The sequence below is a fragment of the Rana temporaria genome, chromosome 1, assembly GCF_905171775.1.
Source record: "Rana temporaria chromosome 1, aRanTem1.1, whole genome shotgun sequence".
In the NCBI taxonomy this organism is placed as follows: domain Eukaryota; kingdom Metazoa; phylum Chordata; class Amphibia; order Anura; family Ranidae; genus Rana; species Rana temporaria.
Window position 1 is genome coordinate 575,042,980 of NC_053489.1, and position 15,277 is coordinate 575,058,256.

The 15,277-nt window shown below is 45.5% G+C and overlaps 1 protein-coding gene across 1 annotated transcript in view; it reads right to left on the reverse strand.

Moving 5' to 3' along the window:
- CRACD (capping protein inhibiting regulator of actin dynamics) overlaps positions 1-15,277 on the reverse strand; it is a 222,359-nt gene that overhangs the window by 130,848 nt on the left and 76,234 nt on the right. The window lies entirely within an intron of this gene.

The following is a 15,277-nucleotide window of genomic DNA, read 5'->3' on the forward strand; positions in this document are numbered from 1 at the left end:
GCCAGACATTATTGCATGTCCATGACAGCACTGTTCAATCCATCATCCGAAAATGCAAAGAGTATGGCACAACTGCAAACCTACCAAGACATGGCCGTTCACCTAAACTGACAGGCAAGGAGAGCATTAATCAGAAAAGCAACCAAGAGGCCCATGGTAACTCTGGAGGAGCTGCAGTGATCCACAGCTCAGGTGGGGGAATCTGTCCACAGGACAACTATTAGTCGTGCACTCCACAAATCTGACCTTTATTGAAGTGTGGCAAGAAGAAAGCCATTGTTGAAAGAAAGCCATAAAAAGTCCCGTTTGCAGTTTGCAAGAAGCCATGTGGGGCACACAGCAAACATCTGGAAGAAGGTGCTCTGGTCAGATGAGACTAAAATTTACTGGGGTGAACGTTCACCTTCCAGCAGGACAACGACCCTAAACATACAGCCAAATGGAATGGTTTAAATCAAAGCATATTTGTGTGTTAGAATGGCCCAGTCAAAGTCCAGACCTAAATCCAATTGAGAATCTGTGGCAAGATTTGAAAATTGCTGTTCACAGACACTCTCCATCCAATCTGACAGAGCTTAAGCTATTTTGCAAAGAAGAATGGGCAAAAATGTCACTCTCTAGATGTGCAAAGCTGGTAGAGACATCCCCAAAAAGACTTGCAGCTGTAATTGCAGTGAAAGGCGGTTCTACAAAGTATTGACTCAGGGGGGCTGAATACAAATGCATGCCACACTTTTCACATCAGCATTAATTTCTAGTTAAAAAAGGGGTTTCACCATCTGTGGAAAGTGATGTCATTACTCCTTTACAGGAAGTTCTCTGTGGAAAGTCATTTTTTTCCCAAAGAACAGGGCAAGTAATAGGGTAATTTTATCTCCACCCTAATCCTGCCTCTGTACTACTCTTTTAGTGCCGGTTCACACAGGGGCGACCTATCAGACGACTTAGCATGCATTGCAATGTAACCATTCTAATAGGATCGATTTACGTCGCTCCAACTTAGAAAAAGGTTTCTGTACTACTTTGGGGCAACTTCGGAGCGGCTTGCATTGACTTCTATAGAGAAGTCTTTGTGCAAGCCGCACTGAAGTCGCACTGTATGGGGCGCTGTACGAGGCCGCTTCAGAGTCAGACAACTTTGAAGCTGCCTTTGTGTGAACCGGTACTTATAGCCATTTGTTACTTGTTTTCAAAAAATGTAGATGTCTATCAAATTAGAAGGCAGAACACAGAACAGGATTAGGGTGGGCCACACTGTCCTGTGCAGTAATGAAGACTATGACCTCTGAGCCATTCAGCCAGCAGAGCTAAAGCTTAGAGGTCATAGAGAACGCCAGACTCCTTACTCCTTAAAGTGGTTGTAAACAAAAAATTAAAACCTGCAAGACAAAGGCATAATGAGCTAGTATACGTAGCATACTAGCTCATTATGAAATACTCACCTTAGATCGAAGCCCCCGCAGCAGTCCCGGCACACTGCTCTGCCTGGCGACATGTTTCCCGGAGTTATTTAAAAGTATCGCAGGCTTAGGTGATGTGATTGGCCGAAAATGCGATGACGTCACTATCGCGTATACGCGCGGGAGCCATCGGTAACGACAAGTCAGCTGAAGCAACAGCACGAACGTGTCATTGCTTCAGTGCGCATGTGCTGATGACGTCGGCACATGCTGATACAGGGGATATCTCCTAAAACCTGCAGGTTTAGGAGATATCCGGGGTAGCTACAGGTAATCCTTATTATAGGCTTACCTGTAGTGAAAAGTGGTTGTAAAGGGTTTACAACCACTTTAACAATAACTGAGACTTGGCAGTGTTGCCAACCGTCCGTATTTTTACAGACAGTTCGTAAAAACTGGCACTTTTTCGCCCCGTCCGTAAATGTCCGTGGTTGCGGAAATGTGCCAGTAAAAATAGCCGAGATCAGTTCGGCTTGGAACTGCGCATGGAGATTGGAGGCAGGGGGTGATGGTGGCTGCGGTGGCACCGCAGAGGGGGATGGAGGCGGGGGAGATTGGAGGCAGGGGGTGTTAGTGGCAGGGGGTGATTGGAGGCAGGAGGTGTTGGTGGCACCGCAGAGGGGGATGGTGGCACCCCAGAGGGTGGGGGATGGAGACAGGGGTTGTTGGTGGCACCACAGAGGGGGATGGAGGCAGGGGGTGATTGGAGGCAGGGGGCCTGGGGGTGATTGGAGGCAGGGGGTGTTGGTGGCACCGCCGAGGGGGGTGGTGCCAATGCAGAGGGTGGGGATGGAGACAGGGGATGTTGGTGGCACCGCAGAGGGGGATGGAGGCAGGGGGTGATTGGAAGCAGGGGGCCTGGGGGAGATTGGAGGCAGAGGGCGATTGGAGGCAGGGGGAAATTGTGGCACCGCAGAGGGCGGTGAAGGCAGGGGGTGTTGGTGACAGAGGGGGATGGAGGCAGGGGGTGATGTGACCTTATTATATCGAAAATAACAAAAATATGTTTTTTTACCTTAATATCTACCTTAAATCACATTGCTATTTGCCTAGCGTACTTGTTTGTAGCCTAAATACTGAAATTCACCTAGAAATGTAATTTAGTAACTTTTGTGAAATGCTAGTAAATTTCGGGTGTCATGCCAGTAAATTTCAATCTGGTAGGTTGGCAAAACTGCCTTCTGGACAAGCAAAAAGTCACATAGGGGTCTATTTTCAAAAATATTTTTAAAAAGCTGCTGTGCGAATGCCTTAGCATTCGCACAGTCATCGTAAATAATCCTGATGTTTATTTCCTATGATCGTCAGCTCCATCTTGTGGCCGTAATATTTTCCTGATTGCAGTATTTCAGGAAAATATTGTATTAAGGCCACTAAATGGAGCTAACAGTGATAGGAAATGCACACATTAGACACATTGCAGGGATTATCCTACAACGACTGTGCGAATGCTGAGACATTTGCACAGCAAATTCTTTGTAAATAGACCCCGTAGTACGCATACATGTACTATTTTAAACTTGCAATTTAAAAATGTTTAAACAGTTCATTAATATTAATATTATTTATTATGTATTCCAAATGCTGCTTTTATTTATTTTCCTTTTTTTGAACATGTGACCAGCAGCAGAAGCCTAGAAGCTCCTCCTGCTTATGTTTCCCTGCAGACAGGCTGGGAAAGATCTGGGTCATGTGACGTCTGTATATCACTTAGGAAAAAGGTTTTTTTTTGTTATTAAAATAATTACAGTGCCATCATCCATATGCAGAAATAGAAGCGACAATATAAATGAAACGGTGTGTGTTTATATCACTTTAAGCAAACTGCTAGCTAATGATTGACTTTGCACAGGGAAGGGAAGCCAACAGCTTTACTCAGATTACCCACATTCAGCTCTGCCTTTTAAGACATCTTACTGGAGCAGCAAATGGAAAGTGAACAACAAAAGTTTCCTAAGGAGACACGTCTCCAGTTATATAGACAATTTATTATAATCAGAAGCATGTCTTCTCAGGTTACTGGAGTGGTTTACCAATTCATCTGATAACAGTGACGCTCCATCATTACTTAGACAGTATTTTCCCAAAGTTAGATTTACTTTGTTATCAATCTCTATGGAATATCATACCCCATTCCTTTACTAGGCTGTTCTGTAGTATGTTTACCTTAAAGCGGTGGTTCACCCTAAAAAAAAATTCTAACATTACATTAAGTTCCATTCCGACATTGACTGTACGCTGATCTTTTTTATTTTTTTGCCGTACATACCGTTATATCTTTATCCCCCCCGGCTTCCGGGTAGTGAATCCCGCGGGAGTGGGCGTTCCTATGCACAGGCTAATTGATTGACGTATGACATAAGCTTCCCCCCGGCGCATACGGCCGCGTCATGAGTTGCCGAAAGAAGCCGAACGTCGGTGCGCAAGCCCCGTATAGAGCCGACTCGCAGTCCGTTTTCTTTCGGCAACTCGTGACGCGACCGTATGCGCCGGGGGGAAGCTTATGTCATACGTCAATCAATTAGCCTGTGCATAGGAACACCCACTCCTGCGGGATTCACTACCCGGAAGCTGGGGGGGAAAATAAAGATATAACGGTATGTACGAAAAAAAAAAAAAAAAAGATCAGCGTACAGTAAGGCCCCTTTCACATTGAGGAGTTTTTCAGGCAGTACAGCGCTAAAAATAGCGCTGCTATCCCGCCTGAAAAACTCCTTCACTGCAGACTCAATGTAAAATCCAGAGGGCTTTCACACTGAGGCGATGCGCTGACGGGAGATAAAAAAATCTCCTGTCAGCAGCATCTTTGGAGCGGTGAGAGGAGCGGCATGTATTGAAAACAATAGAGGCGCATTGCGGGCGGTATTAACCCTTTATCGGCCGCTAGCGGGGGTTTATACCACACCGCTAGCGGCTGATTCCCGCTGCAATCCCGGCGGTATAGCGCCGCTATTTTTAGCGGCGTTATACCGCCACCGCGGCTCCAGCCCCAGTCTGAAAGGGGCCTTAATGTCGGAATGGAGCTTAACCACTTAAGGACCGGACCAATATGCTGCCTAAAGACCCAAGGTGTTTTTACAGTTCGGGACTGCGTCGCTTTAACAGACAATTGCGCGGTCGTGCGACGTGGCTCCCAAACAAAATTGGCGTCCTTTTTTCCCCACAAATAGAGCTTTCTTTTGGTGGTATTTGATCACCTCTGCGGTTTTTATTTTCGGACCCCCGACCCACGTCTAGGCAGGCACGTACAGGTACGTTGATGTGCCTGTCCGTGCCATTCTGCCGACGTATATCTACATGCGGCGGTCGGGAAGTGGTTAATGTAATGTTAGAATTTTTTTTTAGGGTGAACCCTCGCTTTAAAGGGATTTTAAACCCTCACCTTGCAAAACAACCCATTCAGTTTACAATATAAATGAAAGGCAAAATATTTGTGTATAGATATATAAAAATTAATAAAAAAGCATTTCCTTTTTTTATAAGTGATCACATTCCCTCTTTTCTTAGTTCCATGAGAGCAGCTGGGGGAGAAGACGTGTGGGGAGAGGGGGGGGTCTCAGGACAAGTCTGATCACTGGAGAAGAGCATACTGAGTTCTCAGCATAGCTAGAGAAGGCTGTCCACAAGGTTTAGGAGTGTGCCTATGGGAATGTTTGACCATCCTTCCAGAAGCGCATTTGTGAGGTCAGGCACTGATGATGGACAAGAAGGTCTGGCTCCGCTTTGACTGGGCCATTCTAACACATGAATATTCTTTACAACCACTTTAACCGTGCTTAAAGGGGTTGAAAAGGTTTGTTTTTTATTTTCTAAATAGGTTCCTTTAAGGTAGTGCATTGTTGGTTCACTTACCTTTTCCTTCAAAATTCCCTTCTAAATGTTTTTTTTCTTTGTCTGAAACTCTCACTTCCTGTTTCGCCTCAGTAAGCTTGCCCCCTGTTCTGGCTGGGGGTTAGTCAGCCTGAACAGCTTACTGAGGAGGAACAGGAAGTGAGAGATTCAGACAAAGAAAACAAAGAAAAAAGCATTTAGAAGGGAAATCGAAGGAAAAGGTAAGTGAACCAACAATGCACTAACATAAAGGAACCTATTTAGAAAATAAAAAAACAAACCTTTACAATAAGGTGACCAGATTTTTAAAATTAAATTAGGGGACATATTTTTTTTTTTACTCGTAATGGTGGCAAACAGCGACTCTCTGCCCATCACCGCCCCCCTCACAGCCTGTCAAGTCTTACTCTCCGGGCCCCCGGCTACTACTGGGTGGGGAGCAGAGGAAGAACACTCTGCCAGGGAAGGCAAGGAGATAAACAGGCAGGCGGCTGGCCGGGACTTGAGCCAAGGCAGAAGAACATGCGAGCGGAGTTGAATGGGCATGCACCCGAAACTGAAGAAATATTCCCTTCATTCCGACCAGCACATGATCATCAGAAAGGGGCAGGGCCGGCGCTAGCGCAAGGCAACATGGGCACTTGCCTTACGGTGCCAGCGCCGGCCCTGGAGGGGCGCCAAAAAAAAGCTCCCTGCTCGGGAAAAATTAAAACCCGTCCTACGGCCGCCTCCCGCACTATAGCCCCGGCGGCATGGCACTTCACTAGGGCTCCTGCGTCGTTCTGTTTTTTTCCGCCTGGTGGTCTGTCTCCCGGCCCACCCGGCGGGGAAACGTTTTTTTTTTCTAGGCTCGTTTGTGCGCGATTGGCGGGCGGCGGAGTGGGAGGCGCTGTGCCTCTGTGGTGATTGGCCATATGGGAAATGATGCTGTGTTTACAGCACGGCGGTGCCAAATTTGGTTTTCTACATCTGAAGCATCCAGCAGGGTAAGCAGGGGAGAGAGAGACAGTGAGCAGTGCTGAGTAGAGAGCTGCTAAAGGTAACCTAAGAAAACCAGCAGGTGATTGCCCTCTGTTCAGCGCTGCTCACTGTCTCTCCATCTGCATGATTAATGTAGGAAGGGACAGAGCTGGGGGGGTGTCTGTGTAAATCTAAAGGGGTCTAGGGGTGCAAAGTGTTGCTGTGTAATGTAAAGGAGTCCAGAGGTGCAGGGTGCTGTATAATGTAAAAGGGTTCTAGAGGTGCGGAGCTGTGTAATGTAAAGGGGTCCAGAGGTGCAGGGTGCTGTATAATGTAAAAGGGTTCCAGAGGTGCGGTGCTGTGTAATGTAAAGGGGCCCAGAGGTGTGGTGCTGTGTAATGTAAAGGAGTCCAGAGGTGCAGGGTGCTGTATAATGTAAAAGGGTTCCAGAGGTGCGGTGCTGTGTAATGTAAAATGAGGTGAGGTTTCTGTGGAGGACAAGACAGAGAGGAGACTTGCAATTAGGGGAACCCCAAAGCTAGGCAGCGCAGCAGCACGCTGGGGCATTGCGCCGTCGGCAGTAAAGCACCGCTATTTTAGCGGCACTTTACTGACGTTTTTGCGGCGCTATGCGTGCGTGCTGGGGGGGGGGGGGCGGCAAAATGCACCTTCGCCTGAGTTGGCAAAAATCCTTGCACCGACCCTGGAAAGGGGCACAGATAATGGAAAAAAATACAAAGCTAGTAAAGCAGGAACAAAAATTGTCTCTGGACAGCTGCACTCTGAACAAATTGTAGCCTTTATTAAAAGAAGGACAGCACTACAAGTCACAGCAAAGTAAAATAAAACCCAACTGCAGACGCGTTTTGCACTGAAACTAGTGCTTAGACTAAGCACTAGTTTCAATGCGAAACGCGTCAGCGGTTGGGTTTTATTTTACTTTGCTGTGACTTGTAGTGCTGTCCTTCTTTTAATAAAGGCTACAATTTGTTCAGAGTGCGGCTGTCCAGAGACAATTTTTGTTCCTGCTTTGCTAAGTGCATTGCCTGCACCTGAGTTGTCTGCAGCGGTGGATGTTCGTTTGGGTTCCCACCTGGAGCGGCTATTCCCCTTTCCCCTAAGCTAGTAGGTGCGATGGAGCGGGGGGGGGGGGGGGGGGTGTAATTCAGAATTATTATTTGAAGCCTATCCTACCCACATCTAACAACTGTATTTTAACTTTGCCCACCTGATCACCCCCCACATCTACTACCCTCTGTTCCACTTGACCCTCCCTTCTAGATTGTAAGCTCTAACGAGCAGGGCCCTCTGATCATTCCTGTATTAAATTGTATTGTAACTATAATGTCTTCCCTGATGTTGTAAAGCGCTGCGTAAACTGTTGGCGCTATATAAATCCTGTATAATATAATAATTATTTTTTTAATTCTGCACTGACTGCCTTTGAAATTGCCCCAGCCCCTGTTCAAATCCAATCCGGGGACAAAACCAGGGACAGACTTGGTTTGGGGACAGTGTCCTCAATCCGGGGACTGTCCCCTGAAACCAGGGATGTCTGGTCACCCTACTTTACAACCCCTATTAGTTGTTCTGTATTGTTGTGGGAACCAAAGAAACAGTGCAGGAATGTGGAATTTGTCTACCATGTGTCCACAGTGGCCTAAAACAATTGTGGGAATTGCTTATCTACAAAACGTGGGGAGTCAGAATCTCAGTTTCTCCTTGAGTGCCACAAAAGAACAAAACACTCCCCAAATCTATCACCGATTCTCAGTGCTTTACACAATGATAGCATAATAGCTTAGAAATAATATAACTACATACATGACAAAAACAAAGCAATATTGTTCAGCCACCAACACAGGCGTGTGACAAGAGAATACTTCATTTATACTGAACACAAGCATTTTGCCAGCTAATAATACTAGTCTGTCTTCCATTGAAATGTGTAATGCATGTGTATAGCATTAGCATTGAATTGCTGTAATTTTTCGCATCACCAACCTTGTAGAAAAATATGATTTTATACAGAACTAAAATTTACACGCAGAAATAGGAATTTAGGTGGAGTCAGATGGGTTGATTTACCTGCAGACTGTATTTTTTAGAATCTCCTTTACTTCGGAGTATCATTCTTTTCACAACCCATTAAGGAGAGTGACATCCTTCACAATGTCTGTAAAGACGATACATCATATTGCAGCTCACCAATCATTAGATGTGGTGGCTGCATCAGTTTTCTTTTCTTTAGCTTTTTTCCCTCCATTCTCACCTGGTGATCTTGCCAGTGACACACCTTCTGTTTAAGTGAGACAACTATGGTGGAATGAGCACTGGAGGCACAGCAGACAGCAGCATTGTCAGTCTGGGGACGGTAATGTTAAATGTATTAGCAGCGACTGATCGGCTTCGGATGCCGACATCGCGGGCACCCTGGAGAGTAGGGTGACCACGTGTCCCGGATTGCCCGGGACAGTCCCGCATTTTGCAGTTCTGTCCCAGGTCCCGGGCACCTTCATTCCAGGACAATACAATGTCCCGGAATGAAACTGACACAGCCACCCAATGAGAGAGCGGGGCTGGCAAGCCAGCGTCTCTAACAATTGATGAGTCAGCTGTCAATGGGCTTTCCCGCTGACAGCTAAATAAAAAATAAAGCTGCCAGTAAAAAAAGTAAAAAAAAAAAAAAACACATGGCGTGGGGTCCTCCCCTTGTCCATTCCAGACTCTTTGGGGGCTTCCAGATTCTGATAACCCCCCTGCCTGCATGCCACCACAACCACCAGCCAGGGTAAGATGGGGACGTGATGCTTTGGGGTGGGGGGTAGAGCCCGTGGGTGCTGGTATGGACTGTGGGCACTAGTTTTTTTTCTTTTTCTTTTTTTCAATAGCCGGGTGCCAGCAATTGCAACCGTGAGTCAATTTATATGCGATTTTACTATTTTTTTTTTTTCTTTAGAAATAAAATTTTTGCTGCAGCATGTTCTATACATGGTACACATGCCCCACTTTACAGGCAGACTAAGGGGACCCCCCAGGCACTATATTTAGAGGAATTGTTCATTTTTATTGTTGCACTTTATGCATAATTAGAATCGCTGCTCCTGAAAAACTTTAAAATTGGCAAATTTTTGTGAAGGAGGGGGGTGTCCCTGAATGGCAGTTTGAAAATGCGGTCACCCTACTGGAGAGGTAGGTGTCAATGTATTAAAAGTCAGCAGCTGCAGTAGTTGTAGTTGAAATGTGTCAGCCCCGGCCCGCCTCTGTGGGAAACTTGTAAGAAAAGAAAACAGCCATCACATCTAAGAATTGGTAAGGTACAATATAAAAAATGTATGCATTTGGGTTTAATACTGCTTTAACCACTTAAGGACCGCCGCACGACTATATACGTCGGCAGAATGGCATGGCTGGGCACATGGACGTATATATACGTCCCCTTTAAGAGCCCAGCCGTGGGTCGCGAGCACACCGCCAGCGGCGCTCTCGCGACCCAGTCCGAAGCTCCGTGACCTCGCCTGCGGGACACGTGGACCCGATCGCCGCGGGTGTCCCGCGATTGGGTCACAGGAGCTGAAGAACGGGAAGAGGTGAGTGTAAACACACCTTCCCCGTTCTTCTCTGTGGCAATGTCAGTGATTGTCTGTTCCCCTACCGCCCCCCTACAGTTAGAAACACACATGAGGTCATACTTAACTCCTACAGCGCCCCCTAGTGGTTAACCCCTCCACTGCCATTGTCATTTTCACAGTAATCTGTGCATTTTTATAGCACTTTTCGCTGTGAAAATGACAATGGTCCCAAAAATGTGTCAAAAGTGTCCGATGTGTCTGCCATAATGTCGCAGTCACGAAAAAAATCGCTGATCGCTGCCATTAGTAGTAAAAAAAAAATATTAATAAAAATGCCATAAAACTATCCCCTATTTTGTAAACGCTATAAATTTTGCGCAAACCAATCGTTAAACGCTTATTGCGATTTTTTTTAATCAAAAATAGGTAGAATACGTATAGGCCCAAACTGAGGAAAAAATATTTTTTTTATATCTTTTTGGGGGATATTGATTATAGCAAAAAGTAAACAATATTGAATTTTTTTCACAATTGTCACTTTATTTTTGTTTATAGCGCAAAAAATAAAACCTGCAGAGGCGATCAAATACCACCAAAAAAAAGCTCTATTTGTGTGAAAAAAAGGACGCCAATTTTGTTTGGGAGCCACGTCGCACGACCACGCAATTGTCAGTTAAAGCGACGCAAGGTCCTTAACCTGCATATTGGTCCGTGTCTTAACCGGTTACCGCACATTCCAAATTTTGCAAACATTTTAATAATGAACCCACAATAATAAAAAAAATTGCATTTATTAATTTATTAATTAAGACTGCAGAGAACAATGCATACGTTTCTGCATTGTTAACCCCTAGCCCCAGGTCCATACAGAGATAGGGCCTTCAGTTAAAGGGTTTAAGGAATTAAACAATAGATTGTAAGTTCAATGATGATCTGGTGACCGGGACATTGACAGGTACGCTTCAACTGTCACCCGGTGACCCTAATCTAGTCTACTGGGAGGATTCGCTCAATCCATTCAGCTCATCCAAGTACTAGGCCCGTGGCAGAGGTCCCTAGAGCCAGGTCTGTGGCAGAGGTCCCTAGAGGTCCCTAGAGCCAGGTCTGTGGCAGAGGTCCCTAGAGCCAGGTCTGTGGCAGAGGTCCCTAGAGCCAGGTCTGTGGCAGAGGTCCCTAGAGCCAGGTCTGTGGCAGAGGTCCCTAGAGCCAGGTCTGTGGCAGAGGTCCCTAGAGCCAGGTCTGTGGCAGAGGCCTGTTCCTCCCAGCAACCTAAAGTGACACTTCGGCTGCCAGGCTCGTGGCAGGAGTCTGTCTGGAGGCACTTCACCCATTCTGGCTAAAGTGGCGACGAACCGTATCTACTACTACTGAGAGCAGGATTGCTCTTTCTCATATCCAGGCCTGATACTGCAAAGTTCTCTATCGCTTCATCAACCTTTCTCTCTACCTCATGTTGATGTTGGTCATGTTGGGCCGAAAATAAAGCATTCAGAAAACCTTCATTTATTGTCTGGACATTCCCTCACTAATCTACTCATCAACTTCACCCCTAGACAACAGTAAGAGGTAACTTAATATGCCGATCCCAACAACAATCAACGGCTCCTGAGGGGGTAGCGCTACAAATGTATTTAGCTGATTTAATTCAATTAGGCATTAATCTGTCCTTTAAATAAACTGTGGTAATCCTTCATACAGCAAAACCCAAATCTTTGAGTCCGTAAGGTTTTGACAAATTCATATGTACTAAAAAAGGCCAACTATATTATTCTCTTTCAGGAGACTGTTGAGCTGATTTACCCTAGGTTCACACCTGTGTGTTTTTTAGTTGACAGAAATGAACTACAGTCCATTTAACAAAGTTCACATCTATGCGTTTTGCGGCCGGTGCATTTTTGTCCGCATTTTGGGTGTAATAGACTTTAGTGGAACTGCACCAGAAATGCAAGTGTTGTGTTTGCGATGCAATTTTTGATGTGTTTTGAGTTTTGTGGTTTTTATTTTAACACTGTATATAGCTGGTTGCTAAGCAGGGGGCCGGAAAGCCGACCGCTGTGTCCTTAACAACCGATGAGTCATCAGCTGCCAGTGGGGTTCTCCGCTGATAGCTAAATGTTAGAAAAACGAATTTGAAAAATAAACAGTGCGGGGTCCACCCCAGGTCTATACCAGGACCTGACATCACAAGGGGCGGGCTCTCCGGGTGATGTCATTGGATGGCAAAGCCCCATGGATATATAAGAGATGCCACACAGCGGGTGACAACACAACAGAGAAAGACAGCCACAGAAGAAGATCGTCTTTTTTGTGGCCTTCCTTTCCTGACCTGTTGGGCTGCATGCTCGGATAAGGGTCTGGTATGGATTTTGGGGGGGAGTCCACGCCAATTTTTTTTTTTTAGTTTTGGCGGGGGGCTCCTCTGAATACATACTAGACCTGAAAGGCCTGGTATAGACTTGGAGGGGAACACCCACACCCTTCTTTTCCTTTTTTCCCCTTTTTGTTTTTGCCGACAATAATTTTTTTTTTTTACATTCAGCTGTCAGCGGGGAACCCCACTGACAGCTGATGACTCATTGGTTGTTAAGGACGTAGCGGCTGGCTTCCCAGGCCCCTCTTTAGCAACCAGTTATATACAGTGTGTTTAAAATGCATGAAAACTGCATGCAAAAACTTTTAAAAATACAAAATGCACGGCAAAACATGCCTGAAATCGCATCAAGCACAGTAAGCATAGACTTATAGACTACAACTGAGCAGTATAGCTTTACTCAATCTGAACTGCCAAAGAATTAGATCAATTTCCAGAGTTAAAGATTTAATAATCTTTCATAGCCTTGCTCATATTACACAATATACATATTTTTAGTGACAAATACAGCTTTCTAAGGATCAAGTCACAGGTTGCAAATATAGGCACGTAGGAATAGGTATACATTTCTTCCAGGTGTGAGTATGAGCATTCAAACAGTTAGCATGTTTTAAAATGAATGGTACTAACTGCACTGGTTTTCTAAAGGAATATATTTGCTTTTCCTGGTTCCTCTCTAGACACCCTCCATCCCCAAACTCTCTTCAAAACCATAAAGATTAACACAGCTCAGACTTTTGGTTAGGCACTATAATTAACATAATATACAGTATAATATACAGTATATACTTATATACAGTGAGGCATTGGCTGGCAGGATTGTGGACAGTGAGGCACAAAGGATTTTGACTACACATAGTTAGGGGTCTTCAGTTATGGAGAAAACAAATAAGTTCTGGTGGGTTCTAGAGCCCAGAGGCTTTTTAGAGTTTTCAGTGGGATAAAGCCTTCAGCTCTAGGCAGGGCCAGTGCAAGGACTTTCGTCTACTTAGGCGAAGGTGCATTTTTAGTGCCCCCCCTTCTCTGTCTTAAGGTGGCATCCTAAACAGTCTTAAGCCTCCTGGATAAGTCCCCGACTGCAACAAACTGGTTAGGCATCAGTGCGCTGTACCTCGGCTGATCCCTGTGGCCAGATCTGGATAGATGGCTGGGGATAAAGCAGAGTCTCAGCAGGGGTTTGCTCTGAACCTGCAGGGAGCCCCCCGCACAGCTGGCGCTCAGACCAGGGCTGGGACAAAGGTCATCTAATGCCCAGTGCAAAGATGCCAAACAATCAGGAGTCCTCCTTTCACATCACAGCCCCACTTTACATCAGCAATTTAAATCAATTTACATCAAGGGCCTCATTTACCATCAGATCCCTCATGTAACATCAGAGCCCCCTTTACCATCAGAGCTTCCCCCTTACCATCAGAGCCCCCCGTAACATCAGAGCCCACCCACCGTAATATCAAGGTCCCCCTTTACCATCAGATCCCCCATGTAACATCAGAGCCCTCTTTACCATCATAGCTCCCCTTTACCACCAGTGTCCCCCCTGTAACATCAGAGCCCACCCACCATAATATCACGGTCCCCCTTTACCATTGGAAAAAAAAAAAATTCTTGCAGGTGATTGGATGATGGAAGTCAGCAGAGCTTTATCTCATCCAATAGGCTTTGGGCAAAATTCCCGTGTAAAGTGCAACTTCCAATGCAATATGAACAATCTTTTTGCCTATAGCAAATCAAGCTCCTTGAGGGCAGTGTACTAATGTAAGTGTACAATATACAGTATATATGAAAAACTGTGTAAATTTATGGCGCCATACAAGTACCTGTAATAAATAAAATAAATAAATAAACCCCAATGGCGTTCTCTCACCCTCTGCTTCTACTTGACGAAAGGCTGACCACTAACAGTATACTAAAAAGGTACAGATGCTGTTTTCTTTTTTGGGGAAACCATTAGGGGGCACCCTTTTAGACAGGAACTGACATAATATATACAGTTGGTATGCATCTAGATCAGTGGTTCTCAACCTTCTAGTATCGTGACCCCTTCATAACATTTCCCAAGTTGTGGGGACCCCTAACAGTTAAATTATTTTCACAGCGTGGGTATTATTATTTTCGAAGGCAAGACAAGTAATCCTAACCCACCGACATTTAGTGCTTCCTGGGTCCCTTCCACTCATACAGTATTAAAACCCCTATGGTACATTTTAGGATGAGTTGCAGTGCTGGTGGGGGGGTGGGATCAGTGGCAGTGCTGGGGGGGAGTTCTGATCAGCCAACTTAGGTGCTCTTGATCAAGGTCATCTGCTGATCTTAGAACTGTAGTGGGGACTTTTAATGGCAGTTTCTCCGGCTTCATTGTGTCTCCGACTTTGTGGTGTCTCGCAGCAGTGACACCTATGTCGAAAACAGGAGATAGGGTCTCCTCCAGCCCCTCCCACTTCACATTCCTCACCAGTCAGCTGACTTCTAGTCTCTGCCCCCCAGCCATGCCATGAACTGAATGGGCAGTTGCAAAGAGGCTGAGTGGGTGGCCGCGGGCTCCAGGGACAGCCCTGCTGAGTGGCCGTGAAAAGGCTGGGAGAGCGGTGTGGGCTTCATTAACAGCCCAGGATTCGGTGACCCCTGGCAAATCGTCATTCGACCCCCCGAGGGGGTCTCGACCCCCAGGTTGAGAACCACTGATTTAGATGGTTCAGTGTCTGAGTCTTCTCCACCCCCTCCTTCTATCTAACATCACTTTGTATAATCTTCCCCAATACCCTAAAGTTTCAATTATTAACGATTGTTTAAAAGTGGCTAAAGCATATAATAGGCCAGAGAGGAATAGTGTGAGTAGAATAAGGCTGCTTTTCTTGATGAAAGCTTCATTACCATTGACTATCAAAGCATCAGGAAAATATTTAAATTAAGAGGGTACCTAGCTACTTGGTGATAGACCGAACACTTATAGCACAATACTCGTTCAAAATAAAACCACACAATACCTTGGGAAACCTTATTTCAGTATAGGCAACTCAGCAAATAAAAAAATAGCTTGAGCAGAAATTAAAACAAAACAAAAAAATAAATAAATACAGAAAACA